Source organism: Armigeres subalbatus, chromosome 3 (genome assembly GCF_024139115.2).
Source record: "Armigeres subalbatus isolate Guangzhou_Male chromosome 3, GZ_Asu_2, whole genome shotgun sequence".
NCBI lineage: Eukaryota > Metazoa > Arthropoda > Insecta > Diptera > Culicidae > Armigeres > Armigeres subalbatus.
The window spans coordinates 91,501,085-91,521,584 of NC_085141.1; the positions used below are offsets into that span (position 1 = coordinate 91,501,085).

The window sequence follows — 20,500 nt, forward strand, 5'->3', positions numbered from 1 at the left end:
TTCAATAAACAAACGTGATGCTTGTAGTAGAAATATTCTTGGTGTATTCTATCAAAAAGTGTTGTGGAAGGAGTACATTTCAAATTATTCAACTGTTTTGGTTGCTCTGCCATAACAGCAGAAGCATCACAAGCACTAACAATCTTTTTCAAATCAGCAACTGACTGCTCCAATGGGAATTGCAAACAAATATCAGCACTATTATCCCTTATTGCATCGGGAAACAAAGCAGAAGGCAACGGCAATTATTGATCAGAGGCGGACACTCGCGGAAAGGCAATATTACTTGATTAGTTTTAGGTAGTTTCGGAGCTTGCTAGAGAGACGTTTTACTAGCTTGATGTCTGGATAACGAAAGAGACCGACAGTCGTCGGTCTGTTTATTTTATGCATTCTTTGGCAAATCGATAACTATAAAATAGTTTATAGCGCATACACGCTGAAATTGGTTTACTCCAATTAAGGTACATATTAGATTGGATTTGAAATGGGTTGGATTTTGCTTGAATTTTCATTGGATTTGGATTGGAAATGGAATTGATTTAGATTAGATTCAAATTTGATTTTAAATGGTTTTGGATTGGATTTAGATTGGATTTGGATTGGATTAGATTTGGATTAGATTTTGATTGGATTTGGATTGGATTGGACTTGAATTGGATTTGGTTTGGATTTGGAATCTATTTGGATTGGATTTGGATTAGATGAGGATTGGATTTTTATTAGATTTGGATTGCATTTGGATTGGATTTGGATTGGATTTGGATTGGATTTGGTTTTTTATTACATTTGGATTGCATTTGGATTGGATTTAGATTGGATTTGGAATGGTTTCGGATTGGATTTGGATTAGTTGAGGATTGGATTTTAATTTGATTTGGATTGCATTTGGATTGGATTTGAATTGGATTTGGATTGGATATGGTTTTTTGCACATTCAAAGTTAGTTGCCTATATGCCGGGTATTAAGCCACCCGGTTTGGAAATTAATTACTATGTCTGGAACTTGATTATGCATATGTACAACGTGTGATAGATTTAGTTCGGAAAAGGTATTGGAGGGTAACCGCCCCTTCGGTGGGGTTTGATCCCACGACCCCAGTTCGCATGACAGGTGCTTTCCCTACTAAGCTACGAAGGACCTCCGTCGTCCTCCGCAGCTTAGCGGGTACTGATGAAACCAAATTCCCAGCACCAGGTACCAGCCGATCTCTCGGTTTTTTATTAGATTTGGATTGCATTTGGATTGGATTTAGATTGGATTTGGAATGATTTTGGATTGGATTTGGATTGGATTTAGATTAGAGTTGGATTGAATTTGGATTGGATTTGGATTGGATTCGGATTGGATTGGGATTGAATTTGAATTGGATTTGGATTGGATTTAGATTGAATTTGGAATGGATTTGGATTGGATTTGAATTGGATTTGGATTGTATTTGGATTGGATTTGGATTGTATTTGGATTGGATTTGGATTGGATTTGGAATGGATTTGGAATGGAATTGGATTGGATTCTATTTGGATTGCGTTTGGATAAGATTTGGACTGGATTTGGATTGCATTTGGATTGATTTGGGATGGATTTGGATTAGATTTGGATTGGATTTCGTTTGGATTTTTATTAGATTATGATTGGATTGGACTGGATTGGATTTGGATTTGATTTGGATTTGATTTGGATTTGGATTTTTTTTTTTTTTTTTTTTTTATCTTTATTTTTGAGATTTTCAGCCCGCGGCTGGCTCATCTCATGAGATAATATTTCACAATAATAAAATACAAGACATTCTGAATAAATTTAATTATTTTTTCTTGGATCGTGTGTTGTACACTTTCCAGTCCGAATGACATTTTTTTCCACTATCTCCAGCATCATAAGCAATAACATCACCGCACGATCTTTTTGGAATATTTTCGTCTTGAATATCGCTTGTTGTTGCCGATGCAGTAGACAATCGCCTCTTCGCGCTGGCTCCAATACCGGACTCCTTGCCGTTATCAATTGGTTCGTCACCCTCACCGTCACTGTCGTTGTTGTTTTTATCGTCGTCCTCATAGTCATCGTCTTCGCTTTCGCTTGCGTCGGCTTGCATCGGTCGAGAGCCGCTATTGTGTTGTTTGTTGGATGATGTTGAAGAATTTGAAACCGCCGCTGCTGGAGGACTTGTTTGCGATTGGTTTTGTTTTTGTCCAGTTACAAGCGTGGGCTCGTCATCGATAACGATACGAGATGGTATTGCTTTTTCTAGCATCATTCGCACCACTCTTACGCCATTTGGTACTCCCGGAAAAGTGCTTCCATGTCTCGTTCTGTACGGAGATAACTTTACCATATTGCTTCAGGCAGTCAGATATGGTTTCATTCGGTATACTCGGAGGAAGATCGTGAATCCTCAATGTAGTGGTGGGACCATCGACGTATACTGGAATATGGTAGAATACGCCGAGACGGTGAAACGAGTGTTTGAGGTGATGTTCCTTCTGTAGTCGTGCGGCTACGCCTGCGCTGTTCATTTCAACAAACACACAGTCATTGAGGTTGTGCAGTTGGATGCTTTTCACATCAGCCATGTTGAGTTTGAGAGATTCCTCAAGAAACTGCTTTACCTGGGCCAAAGGAGGGCGTCTCGGGAGGATACTGAAGTCCACAACAATGGTGTTCTTCCTGTGCGACATATTTCGATGAATGACACTGTATTTCCGTCACAAGATACCCGAAATTTGGTAGATTAACTACGTTAACTGTGCGGGGAAACGTCTATCACGCGCGAGAGACAATTGTCGACGATTTGGATTGGATTTGGATTGGATTTGGATTTGAATTGGATTTGGATTGAATTGGATTTGGATTGAATTGGATTTGGATTGAGTTGGATTTGGGGCGGAATTTGGATGGGATTTGGATTGAATTGGATTTGGATTGAATTGGATTTGGATTGAATTGGATTTGGATTGGATTTGGATTGAATTTGGGTTGGATTTGGATTGGATTTGGATCTGATTTGAATGGATTTGGATTGAATTTCGAATGGATTTGGATTGGATTTGGATTGAATTTGGATTGTATTTGGATTGTATTTGGATTGTATTTGGATTGGATTTGGATTGAATTTGGATTGAATTTGGATTAGATTTGGATTGGATTTTGTTTGGATTTTTATTAGATTATGATTGGATTGGACTGGATTGGATTTGAATTGGATTTGGATTTGATTTGGATTTGGATTTGATTTGGATTTAAATTTGATTTGGATTTGAATTGGATTTGGATTGGATTTGGATTTGATTTGGATTGGATTTGGATTGGATTTGAATTGGATTTGGATTGGATTGAGATTGGATTGTAATTGGACTTGAATTGGATTTGGATTGAATTTGGAATGGATTTGGATTGGACTTGAATTGGATTTGGATTGGATTTGGATTGGATTTGGATTGTATTTGGATTGGATTTGGATTGAATTTGGAATGGATTTGGATTGGATTTGAATTGGATTTGGATTGTATTTGAATTGGGTTTGGATTAGATTTGAATTGGATTTGGATTGAATTTGGATTGGATATGAATTGGATGTGGTTTGAATTGGATTGTGTTTGGAGGAATTTGGATTGAATTTGGAACGGAATTGGATTGGATTAGAATTGAATTGGACTTGGATTCTATTTGGATTGCATTTGGATAAGATTTGGAGATTCGGATTATATTTGGATTGGATTTGGATTGATTTGGGGATTGTACCCCGTTTGGCATAAAGTCATTTGGCATAATGCCATTTGGCATAATGTCGTTTGGCATAATGTCGTTTGGCATAATGGCCGTTTGGCATAACGGCCGTTTGGCATAATGGTCGTTTGGCATAAGGTCATTTGGCATAATTGTTATTTGAGCTGTGTAATGAATAAGTAACATTTGTTGAGCCATTCAGTTACGTGGTTTCCTTCATATGGGCATTACAAGATAATTTTGAACGGAATTGTACGGCGTGACAAATTAGGAATAAATATGCTTCCTGTCAAAACGGGACCATTTAAAATGTTGACGCACCTACCAGCAAGATAGATCAGCATTAAATTAAATTGACATTGTATTATTTTCATGTAAGGGCAAGCCAGAAAACTTTGCCATTTCTCCCAACGGTTTCTAAGGAAGGATCATATTTCCCCTTGCATGGAACCGAACGAACCAAATGCTTGAATTGAAAGAAGGAGTCATACCCTCTCTGGTTTCTGCTGGACAAATGCATCTTTTAAAAGAAGGGATCATTATTTCCTTTTCCTTAAGCCGAGCAAATACCTGAATTGAAGGAAGAAATCATATCATCTCTTGCCGTCTGCCGGGCAAATGCAACTTCTGAAAGAAGGAAAATATCTTCCCGTCTCTTAAATCAAGCAAATTGAAAGAAGGAACCATTTCGACTCTATGACACTACCAATATATCCATTACCGAGAATTTCGAAGCACGTTCCCATGCTCAATGCAGGGGAGCTGTAGAACATGTCATCCCACGTCGACTGGGCTTGAGACGGCTCGCGAACATGTATTTAAACAGAATATAGGGGTAGAAAAAGTTGCTTCTGAAATTTACCGGCGATTAACCTTACTGTGACAGGACGACGACAAGACCCTAGAATGAGAAAATCTCTTCTGTTCGTCAAATATGCTTGTTCATCCCATGGCAAGGAACAGGCATAGCTTCGTTATACCTTGCAAACGCGATCATTTAAAGGAGGTGCTATCTCTTCTATTCGTCTCATACCGGGCAAACGCGTTTTATAATAGAAAGCATTTTCAACTCTGTTATGTTCAGAGCAAATGCGTTCATTAAAAGAAGGCATCATCTCTTGTGTTTGCCTTAAATCGAGCAAATGCGTGCATTAAAAGAAGGCATTATCAACTATGTTCACCTCATATCGGGCAAATGCATTTATCTTAACAAGGCATTATCATCTCTGTTCGCATTAATCCGACAAAAGCGTTTATTTAAAGAAGGCATTACCAACTCTGTTCGCCTTATATCCAGCAAATGTGTTCATCTAAAGAAGGCATTATCAATTCTGTTTGCCTTAAACCGGGCCATCGCATTCATTTAAAGAAGGTGTTATCGCTTATGTTCGCTCTATACCGGGCAAATGCGCCATTTTACGATTCATCGGTATCTGTGGGTGTTAAAAATAGTAATAGTAGAAAACTACAGATTCGAAATGTATTCGGGCTAATGGACTTTCGGGGTAACGGATCTCGGGAGTCGGAGTAGTGTCCCATTCGGGGTACTGTCCCATTCGGGGTAGTGGCCTTCGGGTAATGGCATTCGGGGTACAGGGGTGGAGCCACCATTTCCTCTCTTGACTTCTGCCGGGCGAATGCATTTTCTGAATGAAGGAATCATATATTCCTTTGCCTTAAACCGAGCGAACGCCTGAATTGAATAAAGGAACTATGTCATCTTTTAACTTTTGCCGAGCAAATGCATCTTCTGAATGAAAGAATCTCATCTTCCCTTGCCTCTAACCGAGTAAATGCTTAAATTGAAATAAGGAACCATATCATCTTTTGCCTTCTACTGGACCTTCTGTCATGCTCTGAAAGAAGGGATCATATCTTTCCTCGCATTAAACCGAGCAAATTCCTGATTTGGAAAAAGGAAGCATACCGTATTTCGCCATCTACCGGGCAAATGTATCCTTTGAAAAATGGAACAATATCTTCTGTGATGTAACTGTCGGGAAGATGCATTCTTTGAAAGAAGCGATCATATCCTTCTTTGACGTAAACCGAGCAAATGCCTTAATTAAACAAATGAATAAAATCTTCCCTTGCCTTCGCCAAGAAAATGTATCCTTTGGAAGAAGGCACTATATCTTCCCTTTCCTAGAACTGAATATTGCATACATTGTGAATAGAAACCATACATATTCTCCCTTGTGTTCTGCATGCATTATTTGAAAAAAAGAACATATACTTTTTAGACTTATGAACGACAAAGAATGCTTTTAAAAATATGAATATATGTCATGCAGAAATAATTTCATTTGGTTTTTATTGCCTTTATTTGTGTAAGTTGTTTTTGCTCTTAAGCACTTACAATTTTGCTTTTTGACTTTCCGAATTTTTTAGTTTGTTTTAATCAACGACGATCTTGCCGCTGTAAAAAAATTTCAAGTGAAATAGGCAGATTTTAATACCAAAGTATATAGAATCTGAACTTTAATTCGAAAAATCAATTAAAAACATCTCTCTTATAATGTCTCAATCATTATAAATAGTTGAAATATTATGCGTAAGATTCGAAATTGATGATTACACAACTATTATGCCAAATGACCATTATGCCAAACGGCCATTATGCCAAACGGCCGTTATGCCAAACGACATTATGCCAAACGACCTTTATGCCAAACGGCCTTATGCCAAACGACTTTATGCCAAATGACCTACCACCTGATTTGGGCTGGATTTGGATTAGATTTGGACTGGATTTCGTTAGGATTTTTATTAGATTAGGTTTTGATTGGACTTAGATTGGATTTGGATTAAATTTGGATTTTGTTTGGAATTGATTTTGATTGGATTTGGTTTGGATTGGATTGGATTTGGATTGGGTTTGGATTGGATTTGGATTGCGTTTGGATAAGATTTTGACTGGATTCGGATAGCATTTGGATTGGATTTGGATTGGTTTTGGGTTGGATTTGGATTAGATTTGGATAGGATTTTGGTTGGATTTAAATTGGATACTAGTTTGTTTTGAATTAGATTCGGATTGATTTTCAATTGGATTTGATTTGGAATGGATTTTGATGAGTCTTGAATTGGATTTAGATTGGGTTTGGATTGGATTTGGATTTGAATTGGACTCGGATTTTTATTAAATTTTCATTGGTTTTAGATTGGAATCGGATTGCATTTGGATTAGATTTTGATTGGATTTGAATTGGGTTTGGATTAAATTTGGATTAGATTTGAATTGGATTTGGATTGAATTGGATTGTGTTTGGAGGAATTTGGATTGAATTTGGAATGGATTTGGATTGGATTAGAATTGAATCGGACTTGGATTCTATTTGGATTGCATTTGGATAATATTTGGACTGGATTCGGATTGGATTTGGATTTAATTTGGATTGATTTCGGGGGTTGGATTTGGATTAGATTTGGATTGGATTTCGTTTGGATTTTTATTAGATTATGATTGGATTGGACTGGATTGGACTTGGATTTAATTTGGATTGTGTTTGGATTTGATTTTGATTGGTTTTGGTTTGGATTAGATTTGGAATGGATTTGGATTGGATTTGGGTTGGATTTGGTTTGGATTGGATTGGATTTGGATTGGTTTTGGGTTGGATTTGGATTAGATTTGGATTGGATTTGGATTGTATTTGGATGGGATTGGATTGGATTTGGATTGGATGAGGATTGGATTTGGATTAGATTTTAATTGGATTTCGTTAGGATTTTTATTAGATTAGGTTTTGATTGGGCTTAGATTGGATTTGGATTAAATTTGGATTTGGTTTGGATTGGATTGGATTGGGTTTGGATTAGATTTTAATTGGATTTGGATTACGTTTGGATAAGATTTTGACTGGATTCGGATAGCATTTGGATTGGATTTGGATTGGTTTTGGGTTGGATTTAAATTGGATACTAGTTTGTTTTGAATTAGATTCGGATTGAATTTCAATTGGATTTGATTTGTAATGGATTTTGATGAGACTTGAATTGGATTTAGATTGGGTTTGGATTGGATTTGGATTTGAATTGGACTCGGATTGGGATTGGGACTCGGATTTTTATTAAATTTTCCTTGTTTTTAGATTGGAATCGGATTGCATTTGGATTGGATTTGAATTGGATTTGATTTGGATTTGTATTGGAATAGGATTGGATTTGGAATGTGTTTGGATTGAGGTTGGATTGGATTTGAACCGGACCGAGAATCGAACTCGCCATCTTCGGATTGACAATCCTACCCCTTTGCTAGCAAGGCCACTGGAGACCCCTTTTCTAGAATATACTCCGTCGTATAAACAAATTCGAAGTGAGAACGAGTTTGTTGAATAGAACGACAACTCCTTTAAATATTTTCACCTAATAAACATCGCTTTTCACTCCTAAATTTCAAAAACCATTGGAAAGATATGCTGCATTTCATCAATATTAAACTTGTATGACTTGTTTATAGATTGGATCCGTTTGTTATTTAAAATGTAATTACTAATCAATCCTAAGGATTTTAATGTTTAAGAACGCAAAAAGATTAAAAACAGAAAAGATTGTCAGTAAAAAATCATTGCAAAATCAACCAGCGGATGTGAGATTTTCTAACAATTCTGCGTAGGTAATAACCAACGAAAATGTGTATAAAAATTGAGCATATTCGAACTTGCTAGATTCTTATACATTGAAGTCGGTTTTAAAGCAGGAAATGCCGCGTTAAATGCGACCCCAATGTTTGTATTTTTCGTATAAGATTCTAGAAATCTTGTAAGTGTCCAAATTGTATACACAATTTATGGTAGGTTCTTATGGAAAATTGTAATGAAATTTTCTATCCGCTGGTTGGATATTCATACAAAATTTAATGTAAATTGGTAATCAAATGAACTTACTTGGAAAATTACCTTCGTGAACTGAAAACTTTTCACAGATATTTTGGGTTTCCAAAAATGATTCAACTGCTCCAGCAAATGACCTCCGTTTCCAACTTATTTCTAGTTTTCGGCCACTTTCAATTGAAAGATAGTTTTTTTTCATTCATGTATTCATGCTTCTATGTTGTACACATTCTGCTTGTGACGGCGTCTCAATTATCCCCGCACTTTCTTGCTTTATATCCCTTGAGAGAAACACTGCTTTATGTATCCATTTTAATCGCTACCCAAATTGGCATCCTGTGAAAATTGTACACTCAACGCACGTCCTGTATTCCCAGCTCAATTTTCCTATCTGAAGAAGCTGAAAAGTTGCACATAATCCTCATGACGGCTCATTTCTTCGATTACATACGTAGTCACACACAGTAAAACCGATCAAAAACTTAGTAAAAAGTACACTAATGCTCATTTGTTTGGAAAAACTATCCTTTTGGCTGTTCGAGGCCAGGAAAATGTCCATACAGATTAGACCGGGACCGGGCTCTGACGGTGAGCTCACTGATTGGTGGTAGTGATGATGGTGCGATTACGCGGCTCGTGTAAGCGTAAAAGCTTCCCCCCGTGAACAGAGCTCGCCCGATGCTCGGCAGTGTGATTTTATATCACTGTCAGGGAAGGATGCTGGCTGTTCGGCTCGTCTCACCCAGCTGCGAACATAAAATAGTGAATCCTTTCGGGTTCCGAGAGAGCGATGAGAGAGCTCTCGGTGCTCGTGCGCTTTGTTTATGTTTGGCATTTTGCTTAATCAACCGTAAGGACATTGTTTGTTATTCGACACTAGGGTTGCATAGAGGATAACATGTTTTGATTTTATGCACAGAATGCTGTGAACAGAATTGGTGATAACAAAATCTCTAAATACAAAAAAAAAACATACATACAAACGAGTGAATTAGTGGCTCGTTTTTTTTTTACTTGTTTGCTTTGTTGTTCAACCTCTCTTCCCCCATGTCAGATTTTTTATTTTTTAAATTATTGTTTATATAAAGCGTTAAAAAATCATTGACCCCCTAACAATAAATGCTTTCGCAATAAGCATACGCTTCCTGAATATCTGGCTTAAATTGCACTTTGAAAAGTTGTGAAAAATGAATAGCGAAAAAAAAAGTTTCGGACACCGATTTCGTAGAATTTGGCCTGAACTTGGTAAGTGAGTATATGATGTGGCCATGGCAAACATACAAACATACAAACTTACGAACTGATGTGCAAATAGTTAATAGTTTTTGTTCGCATCTAATAATAGAAAAATACTGGCAATCGTCGGGCTGAACGGAACAAATTGATTGCCTGAGCTGTTCAATTGATTGGTTGCTCCACATCCGATTTGGATGTGTACAACTAATTGCTGCACTTGTCCCGCCAAAATCGTAAAACAATGGATCCATAGATTTTCCAGTTTTGCCATCAGTCGGATGATGATGTTATTCTAGCAGAGTGAACAATTCCAAAAATAGACAAAAAAAACTTGTAGACTCCAGCGAATCCCACATATTTCAGCGCAAAACATAACTGCTTCCAGGGGGAAAACTTTCCAATTAGTGCCTACACGAATGGCTTTTCATCCGTTTGTCGACTGAACAATTAAACTGCATTAGATTTTCAATTGCTCGATCCCAATTTAGCTTTCGCTCTAAATTGGAGAATGTTTGTTCATTCATGCGGCTATGACGAACGTCATATGGCAGCCTGAATTCTGGTGGATGAGCGGGAAAATTTCATTGAACGGGTGATATTTTTCCTGCTTCATCCATTTGGTGTATGTTTGCAAGAAACAAATATGCCTTTCATACTATATGACTTAATGGGGGTAATTCCCGGGAAATGGGACCTTACATGGAAATCTATACATACAACGTGAGTCCTAGCATAGCATTAACACTCGCACAAATTACAATATATAAAACTCAATTTTGTATGTTTGTATCAGAGTGTTAATGAATAAATGATTCGACGAATAATTAAATCGGTTATGACTAATCAATAATCTCTATGATTAGAGATTATGATTAATAAAATACGCGCTTCTTGACGAAACTTTTGGCATCATGCGAGTACCACAAATTTTGTATTTGTTCGGACTCGCTGTATCACTGATGATGCTTGCAAAAATCTGCAGTGGAACGCAATGGTTCTTTTAACTATTTATGCTTTTTGCTGGATAGCGATGTTAATTGGTATGATTGCTTATCCAATGATCTCTCCCTTACTCGATGTTCTGTAACTCGATATTTTGCCTTATTTTCCCTCCGTAAGTCGATAACTCCCTTACTCGATATTCTCTTAGTTGAAGTAATTTTCAAATGCATTTACTTCGCTAACTCGATGTTGTCAGAAACGAATGCCATTTGGTCGAATAGTTAAACAGGAACATAGATTGTGAGAAGTGTAAAGTGAGTAACGAGAAGTGAAAAGTGAGTAACGAGAAGTGAGAAGTTGGATTGGGGAATCCGAAGTGAAAAGAGCGTAGTGTGAAGTGAGATGTGAATAGTGAGTAATGAAAAGCGAAAAGTGAGAAGGGAAAAGCAAAAGAGCAAAGTGAGAAGTGAGAAGATGATAGTAAGAAGTGAGTAGTGGGAATTGAGAATTGAGATGTACTAAGAGATAAGTGAGTAGAGAGCAGTGAAAAGTGGGAAGTGATAAGTGAAAAGTGAGAAATGAGAAATGAGAAAATCGAAGTGAGAAGTGAAAAGTAAGTGAGAAGAAGAAAGTGAGAAGTAGGAAGTGAAAAGTAAGAAGTAAGAAATGATAAGTAAGAACTGAAAAGTGAGAAGTGGCAAGTGAGCTTTCTCATTCCCTCTTCCATCTATTTAAATTTAGTAAATTTGACATAAAACATTACCTGTATGAGATAAAATTAATATTATTTCAGCAAAAATGCTTAGAATTAAATTTTCTACAACTTTGTAGACAGTCCGCCCCCTAATTTGAAGGGAGAACAATCGCGCGATCGGCCGAAATATTGTGTTCTGCATTGCGCGGCCGGTAATAAAAATCAGTTCAGTGCGTGATTTCTCTTGTTTCGGACAGCAGAACGATCGCGCGATCGGCCGAAATATTGTGTTCTGCATTGCGAGGCCGGTAATAAAAATCATTTCAGTGCGTGATTTCTCGTGTTTCAGATTCTCCAGTAATCAGAGCGATCGGCCGGTCGTCGAAATTAGGTTTTGCTTTGTGCGGAAAGCAAAACGATCGGCTGGTCACCGAAATTATGTTCTGCATTGTGCGAGTGACTAGCAGAACTATCGCGCGGTCGGCCGAAATATTGTGCTCTGCATTGCGCGGCCGGTAATAAAAATCATTTCAGTGCGTGATTTCTCGTGTTTCAGATTCTCCAGTAATCAGAGCGTTCGGCCGGTCGTCGAAATTAGGTTTTGCTTTGTGCGGAAAGCAAAACGATCGGCTGGTCACCGAAATTATGTTCTGCATTGTGCGAGTGACTAGCAGAACTATCGCGCGGTCGGCCGAAATATTGTGCTCTGCATTGCGCGGCCGGTAATAAGAGTAGCCATCGAACAAGTAAGTGCAGTGCGTGTTTTAGTCGTCGAGAAAGAAATAAAATATCTATCTTGTGTTCGGTGGCTCATGCGCATGTCGCGCGCGGTCGAAAAAAGCGCACTCTTCAATAGTTTGTTGTAGCCATCGAGCAAGTGAGTACAGAGTGCTGCGCTTCCGTGCGGTCGTCCAAAACGCGAATCTCCTCAGTTTTCATATGCCACCGGGCGTGCATGTTTTAACTTTTAACTCGAATTAGTGTTATTTCCCATCCCATAGATCAGCGGTTCTCAACCTTTTTCTTGAGAGGTACCCCTTCGATCTTTTGCATGATTTGAGGTACCCCCTTCCGAAACTAGGCTTCCAATCCTCTTGAAAACATAATTCCTAGCCCTTTTGAAGGGAAGCTCCTTTAAGCTTTTGATTCCCTTTAGAGTAGGCTTCCGCGCCTCTTTATTAGAGTCTTCTGAGCATTTTGTATAGAGGCTTCCGAGCCTCTTGAAGGCGGTTTTCAAGCCACTTAAAAGAAAGCTTCCGTTGCATCTTGAAAGAACGCCTCTGAGTCTCTTAATAGTATGCTTCCAAGCCTATTGAAAGAAGAATTCTGAGCTTCTTGAAGCGAGGCTTCCGAGCTTCTTGAAAGGAGGCTGCCGAGCTTCTTGAAAGATGGCTTACAAGTCTCTTGAAAGAAGGCAACCTAATCACTTGAAAGGAGGCTTCCGAACCTCTTGAAAAGAGGCTTCCGAGCCTCTTGAAAGGAGCCTTCCGATCCTTTTGAAAAAGGCTTCAGAGCCTCTTGAAAGGAGACTTTTGAGCCTCTTGAAAGAAGGCTTCCGAGCCTCTTGAAAGAAGGCTTCCGAGCATCTTGAAAGGAGGTTTTTGAGTCTCTAGAAAAGGCTTTCGAGCTTCTTGAAAGGAGGCTTCCGAGCCTCTTGAAAGGATCCTTTCAAGCCTCTTGGAAAAAGGCTTTGGGGCCTCTTGGAAAAAGGCTTTGGGGCCTCTTGGAAAGAGGCTTTGGGCCTCTTGAAAGGAGGCTTTTGAACCTCTTGAGAGGAGGCTTCCGAGCCTCTTGAGATGAGGCTTCCGAGCCTCTTGAGAGGAGGCTTCCGAGCCTCTTGAGAGGAGGCTTCCGAGCCTCTTGAGAGGAGGCTTCCGAGCCTCTTGAGAGGAGGCTTCCGAGCCTCTTGAGAGGAGGCTTCCGAGCCTCTTGAGAGGAGGCTTCCGAGCCTCTTGAGAGGAGGCTTCCGAGCCTCTTGAGAGGAGGCTTCCGAGCCACTTGAAAGGAGCCAGGCTTCCGAGCCTCTTGAAAGGAAGTCTTCGAGCTGCTTTGAAGAAGGCTTCCGAGAGGCGTAAAAGGATGCTTCTAATCCTCTTGCAACGAAGCAATCGAGTTTTAGTGAAAAAAAAAATCATTTTGTTCATTCGACGTTTTGTTCGTATGATCTTTTGTTCCGCAGCTCTTCATACATTATGCTGGTTGCGTCAATTGGGATTTATTGATCGCATTACATATTATGTGCAATATAAATTTTTGAAATAGAAAATACACAATTATCAAAACTTTATCAATGAATTATGATTGAAATTGTAATATGTCCGCCATTACGCATTTTTGTCCGAGGTACCCCCTAGGGCCAGCGAAGGTACCCCCAGGGGTACATGTACCCAAGGTTGAGAACCGCTGCCATAGATCGTATCGCTTACCAAAGTGAATCCAGATAAATTATCCTTTGTAACTAAAACGATATCCTATCCCAAGATAATCGTGGAGATGCAGAGGTAAACTCGGTCTCTAGTAGCAACGAGAGTCGGAATCCTTTCATTCCTATATGACCGTAAGGACGTGGCCGGCGCCGTTATTGACTTTAAATATTTGAGCTCCCGAAACGTGTACATTGAGAATGGGTATCTAATCCCAAGCCCCATTCATTGTGTTCTCTGTACAATTTCGCAAGTTCAGTCAATCACGGAGTAGCAACTACGAATTGTGTGGTCATAATGCTCATGCTCATGCTCTCATATATTTACTTTAGCTGGATAGCGATGTTAACCCTACCGTTACCAACCCCCCTTTTGAAAACGAAAATAAAAAACCATATTTCGGAGCGATCAAATTCCTGATCAAATTTGATATAGTTTGCGTTTCTATTCAAAATATCTAAAATAATAATTTCCGAAGTATGCGTTCTGGCATATGGCCAAAAGCTAACACCCATTTTAAATCCGGAATAACTCCGATATCAAGTGGCAGTCCTAAAAATCCATAGTGCCCCTGAAACTTGAATAAATTCCATTTCTTTTGGTGAAAGTTGCGAAAAAAATGTCGAGAGACAAAAGATTTTTTTTTTTTAACTAATTTTATTTGCTAATTATCTAATACATGCATTCATCTCTTAGACTAGGTGTTCCGTGGTTTCTTAACACTATCATCCTTATTTGCTATGTTACGCTTTTAGTTATTATTAATACATTTCAATTGCCTCTAGCAGTTAAAATTTTTTCCTCTGGTTGAATTGAACCATGTAGGAATTACAATGTTTTCTACTTAAACCAAACTTAACCTATTTTATACTAAGGGTACAAGGAGTTAATCGTTGCAATAGAAGATTGCAACGATTTTTGTCTAAAATTGGAAATTATTTTGTTGGACATTTGTTGCAATGTCTCAATATTAGAAATTCTATGAAGTTCATTGGTACTATACCACGGAGGCAACTTCAGAATCATTTTCAGAATTTTATTTTGAATCCTCTGAAGTGCCTTCTTTTTGGTATTGCAGCAACTAGTCCATATTGGCACAGCATACAACATGGCAGGTCTAAAAATTTGTTTGTAAATCAAAAGTTTGTTCTTAAGACAAAGTTTTGATTTTCTGTTTATAAGTGGATATAGACACTTAATATATTTGTTACATTTGGCTTGAAGGCCTTCAATGTGATTTTTAAAAGTAATTTTTGATCTAGCAGAAGTCCTAAATATTTAGCTTCGCTAGACCAATTAATTGGAACCCCATTCATAGTGACAATATGTCTGCTAGAAGGTTTCAAATAAGAAGCTCTCGGCTTATGTGGGAAAATTATAAGCTGAGTTTTGGAAGCATTCGGGGAAATTTTCCATTTTTGCAAGTAAGTGGAGAAAATATCCAAACTTTTGTGCAATCTTCTACAAATGTAATCTGCAAACGAAGATTTTTGACATCCTGGTGGTAAATCAGGTAAGTCATAATTCAAATGTTATACAATATGGGCCCCAGTATGCTGCCTTGGGGAACACTAGCTCTTACAGGTAATCTATCAGATTTAGAATTCTGATAGTTTACCTGCAGTGAGCGATCTGATAAATAATTTTGGATCAGTTTAATAATGTACAGAGGAAAATTAAAATTCATCAATTTTACAATCAAACCTTCATGCCAAACACTGTCAAATGCTTTCTCTATATCAAGAAGAGCAACTCCAGTCGAATATCCTTCAGATTTGTTGAGCCGAATTAAGTTCGTAACTCTTAATAACTGATGAGTGGTTGAATATCCATGGCGAAAACCAAATTGCTCATCAGCAAAAATAGAATTGTCATTAATATGAACCATCATTCTATTTAAAATAATCTTTTCAAACAGTTTGCTTATTGAAGAAAGCAAACTGATTGGGCAATAACTAAAAGCCTCAGCTGGATTTTTGTCCGGCTTCAAAATTGGAACAACTTTGGCGTTTTTCCATTTATCTGGAAAGTATGCCAATTGAAAACATTTGTTAAATAAATTAACCAAAAAGGATAAAGAGCTCTCAGGAAGTTTTTTGATAAGTATGTAGAAAATACCATCATCACCAGGGGCTTTCATATTTTTAAATTTTCTAGTAATAGATCTCACTTCATCCAAATTAGTTCCCAACGAAGGGTCAAAAACATTATCTTGGTTGAGAATGTCTTCGAAGCTCCGTGTAACCTGATCCTCAATTGGACTAGTGAGACCTAGACTAAAATTATGAGAACTCTCGAACTGCTGAGCAAGTTTTTGAGCCTTTTGGCCATTTGTTAATAAAATTTTATTTCCCTCTTTAAGCGCTGGAATTGGCTTTTGAGGTTTTTTAAGAATTTTCGTTAATTTCCAAAAGGGTTTCGAACTGGGATCCAACTTCGAGACATTATTCTCAAAGTTGGTATTTCTCAGAATAGCGAAACGTTTTTTAATTTCATTTTGCAAATCTCGCCAAATAACTTTCAACGCGGGATCGCGAGTTCTTTGGTATTGCCTTCGCCTCACATTTTTAAGACGGATCACTAGCTGAAGATCGTCGTCAATAATAATGGAGTGGAATTTAATTTCACATTTAGGAATTGCAATGCCTCTGGCTTCGACAGTTAAATTTGTCAAAGATACGAGCGCATTGTCAATATCACTTTTTGTATCCAAAGGAATATTAACATCAAAATTCCTATCGATATATGTTTTATATAAATCCCAATCAGCTCTATGATAATTAAAAGTAGAGCTGATTGGATTGTAAATGGCTTCTTGTGAGATTTCAAATGTCACAGGAAGGTGATCAGAGTCAAAGTCAGCATGAGTTACCAATTGGCCACACAGCTGACTTGAATCCGTTAAAACTAAATCAATTGTAGAAGGATTTCGACTGGAAGAAAAACAAGTAGGGCCATTGGGATATTGAATAGTATAATATCCCGCAGAACAATCTTCAAATAAAATTTTGCCGTTGGAATTGCTTTGAGCATTATTCCATGAACGGTGTTTGGCATTGAAGTCACGAAAAAAGCAAAAAAGCATTGAATTACGAAGAATTTTGATTTGTTGCGAGTCAGAATTTGAAGATCAGCTTTCAACAAATTCTTTTGCTGCCCATTGCATTGAAAAGGCAAATAGGCTGCAATGAAGGAAAATTGACCAAAATTTGTTTCAACAGAAACTCCCAAGGTTTCAAAAACTTTGGTTTCAAACGAAGAAAATAATTTATGTTTGATACGTCTATTAATGACGATGGCGACCCCACCACAGGCGCTGTCAAGACGATCATTTCTGTAGATAAAATAATTTGGATCTCTTTTAATGGAGAATCCTGGTTTTAAATAAGTTTCTGTTATAATGGCAATATGCACATTATTAACTGTTAGGAAGTTGAATAATTCATCTTCCTTACCCTTTAGAGAGCGGGCATTCCAATTTAGAACTTTCACACAATTATTTAGATACATTAAAACGGAGTCCGATAACAATTTTTTGTGTGTATTTTATACCAACCTGAACAGCTTCTGGTATGGTGTTTGCTTTGAACATTGCATCAATCATGTGATGCAATTGTTTAGTTAAAAAATCAAAATCGGAAGCAGTCATGCTACTTGAATCGGCAACATGACCGTTATTTTCCGTTGGGACATGGGTATAAACCTCATTTTGAGAAGAGAAATTTTGTCTACCAGCAGCGATGTTTGCATACGTAGGTACATTCGAAAAATTGGAATTTACTGAAGTGCTTGCTACCCGTTGACGAGCGGCAAAATTTATTTGTGAATTGTGGTGGGTATGAATTGCTCGACCGGTAACTGGTTTCGAAATTTGAGCGTTTGAAAAATTTCTACCCGTCGAATCTGGGATCCGATTGGAATTTCCGTCATCAATTTTGCACGGGAATTCAAAACTTTTTGCGTGAAGGGCATTCCCAGAAATTGGATTTATGATTGCCCCCACAATTTGCACATTTAAATTTATTGGAATCTTCTCTCACAGGACATGCGTCCTTGGCGTGAGAGGTTCCACCACAAATCATGCATTTAGCATCCATGTGACAATGTTTGGTTCCATGACCCCACTTTTGGCACTTACGGCACTGGGTGGGGTTTTGGAAATTTCCCCCAGGCCTGCGGAAATGTTCCCATGTAACACGGACATAAGACATAATACAGGCCTTTTCCAAACTTTTCATATTATTTAGTTCACTTTTGTTAAAATGAACTAAATAAAATTCTTGAGAAATGCCCCTCTGGGAAGTACCAGACTGGGATTTCTTTTTCATCTTAATTACTTGGACTGGTGAAAATCCAAGTAATTGAGAAATTTCAATTTTAATCTCATCCAGTGATTTATCATCACTGGGGAGACCTTTCAAGACGACTTTGAACAATCGCTCAGTTTTGTCGTCGTATGTGAAGAATTTATGGCGCTTCTCAGTTAAATACTGAAGAAGACGTTTGCGATCGTCAAAGGATCCCGGCAAAACGCGGCAGTCTCCCTTCCTAGCAATCTGAAATGAAACCTTGATCCCCTGAAGGTTACTCAAAATCTCATTCCGGAAGCCAGAAAACTCGGCAACAGATACCACAATTGGCGGAATCCTTTGCTTTTTCGCATGAATCGAATCACCTGGTCTAGAGGTATATTCGATTTGCTCAATTTCATCATTAATCAAATCGAACTGATTGCTCAGTTCGATTGGAGAAGAATTATTTCCGATATTAGAGTTAGAAGGAATATCTGAATTATCCAGCTTCCTTCTATTTTTCCCGCGCTTTGGCAGGACGGTTTTGAAACCTTGTTTCTTTGAAGGAAGTGGAGAATTCAGAGACTCCCCCTTCCTCTTGTTTTTATTAATGCTCATGGCTGAGCGTGGAGACGTGACCTTCTAAGAGGTTTTTTCCCAGAACGGTGTCCCTGCAGGGTTACCACCGCTTGTCGGAATTTTACTTCCGCAAACGGGTCCAACGTAAAACGAAGGCACGGGTCCTTGCAAAGATCGTAACGGGATCAGTGGGTACAAATAGCGCTAAGAAGCACCGTTGAAATTAAAATAGCTTCGGGTAGTATTAAAAACTTCCTTCCGCAAAGAGACAAAGAACCGCACAGCACGAAAGCACGATGCGGTCTGTCGAGATGATTAAAGTCTTGCCAGCATATCAGTTTGTTCGTTGGCTTCAATGGCACAATAACGGGAACCCAATATAGGCTCACTTTGTTACGACAGGCCAAGGTTTGGAGTGATTGAACACATTCCCAAACAAGCTTAGGCGTGCACGTTGCTGATTGACTATCAGACATTATGTAAATATTTGAATGCCTATTATTTCGATGTAAGCATAAATTGGAGCATTCCTGAATAGCCTAAATTTCAGCTTGGAAAACAGTTGGCAACTTTCCCATGGAAATCGAAATATTTAACCCAGGACCAGTAACGCCTGCTCCAACTTGATTGTTCAGTTTTGAACCATCGGTATAAAACACAATTGATCCTGAGCGAAGATTTGGACCACCATTTGTCCATATACTCAAGATTAATTACATGCAATAATTATATGCAACGTTATCGAAGTTATATCTCGTTTTTTTCTTCTGAATGAACAAATTCGAAATAGTTCTCCAAAAATGGTGCTATTTGGGTACATTGCTTACCACACATGCGAAGGTGATCATAGAAAGCTTTAATAACTGTAAAAATGTTAATAAGAACAGCGAAAATCAGTTCTTCAATAATTAAGTTAGAAAACTAAGTTATTATTAGTGAAACCACATTTTGTTTTTAACGTACTTAAGCACTCTTCAGGTAAGAATGACGTCCTTGAACAGATGCTATCGCGATAATAGGAAATATCGATTTAATTTGGCACCATCTGGTGTGACCACGTATGAACGCCGTGCACACCCCCATTCTACCTACCATATCGTAGAAACAGTGCAAGCATGCTGTAATATGACGTGTCAATGACTCACCTGCAAGTCAATTATTAATTGACGGCATTTCCCATTACACCGGATTTGCTTCAGATCACCGGCTTGAGCGATGAATGGTCCTTTCCCTATCCGTTATCCAAGTCTGGTTGATTCTGAGATGGCTGTCGAACAAATTGCACGATTTTTGTTCGCTTCGCCATAGTTAGTGAACCGGACGTTGAACTGTCTGGAGTGAGACCAACTGACGATAGTTTGAAATGGTTGGACTGAAAATCGGGAAAATGTTCGACATTAGGTGGTGATGACACGTTTGTTACCACAGGTGGAACCAACCCATCGCTCCAGGTCACAAAACTGAATTACGTAGCTTGCCTGACCCGTGTTGAGTACCGAATGGAACCGTCGCAGCTGTAACCCGCGCCGTGATGGGAATAGTACCGGAACGGATCTATTCACAAAGTGGTCCGGTTGATCGTTGGTGCTGACAGTATTGACCGTTCCATTAGTTTGATTTGTCATTAGCTTTGTTTCACCAATTGATCGAACAATTGCTTCTTGCTCACAATCTGTTAATGGTGTCTGTCACGAACAACTAGCTGGCCGATACTGGCGAACCGTTGATTGACGCTGAACGAACAGGTTGGGCCACGAGGACGACGACCGACA

At 38.5% G+C, this 20,500-nt stretch overlaps 1 protein-coding gene across 3 annotated transcripts in view; it reads right to left on the reverse strand.

Moving 5' to 3' along the window:
• LOC134224159 (hexosaminidase D) overlaps nt 1-20,500 on the reverse strand; it is a 101,806-nt gene that overhangs the window by 7,241 nt on the left and 74,065 nt on the right. Inside the window, exon 1 of one of the 3 annotated variants that reach the window (XM_062703440.1) lies at nt 8,629-9,215. The exons of 1 other annotated variant lie outside the window; for it this stretch is intronic. The gene's annotated coding sequence lies outside the window, so the exon portion shown is untranslated. Of the gene's footprint in view, nt 1-8,616; nt 9,216-20,500 lie in introns of those variants that run through there. One more of the 3 variants, XM_062703439.1, reaches the window with a different exon arrangement.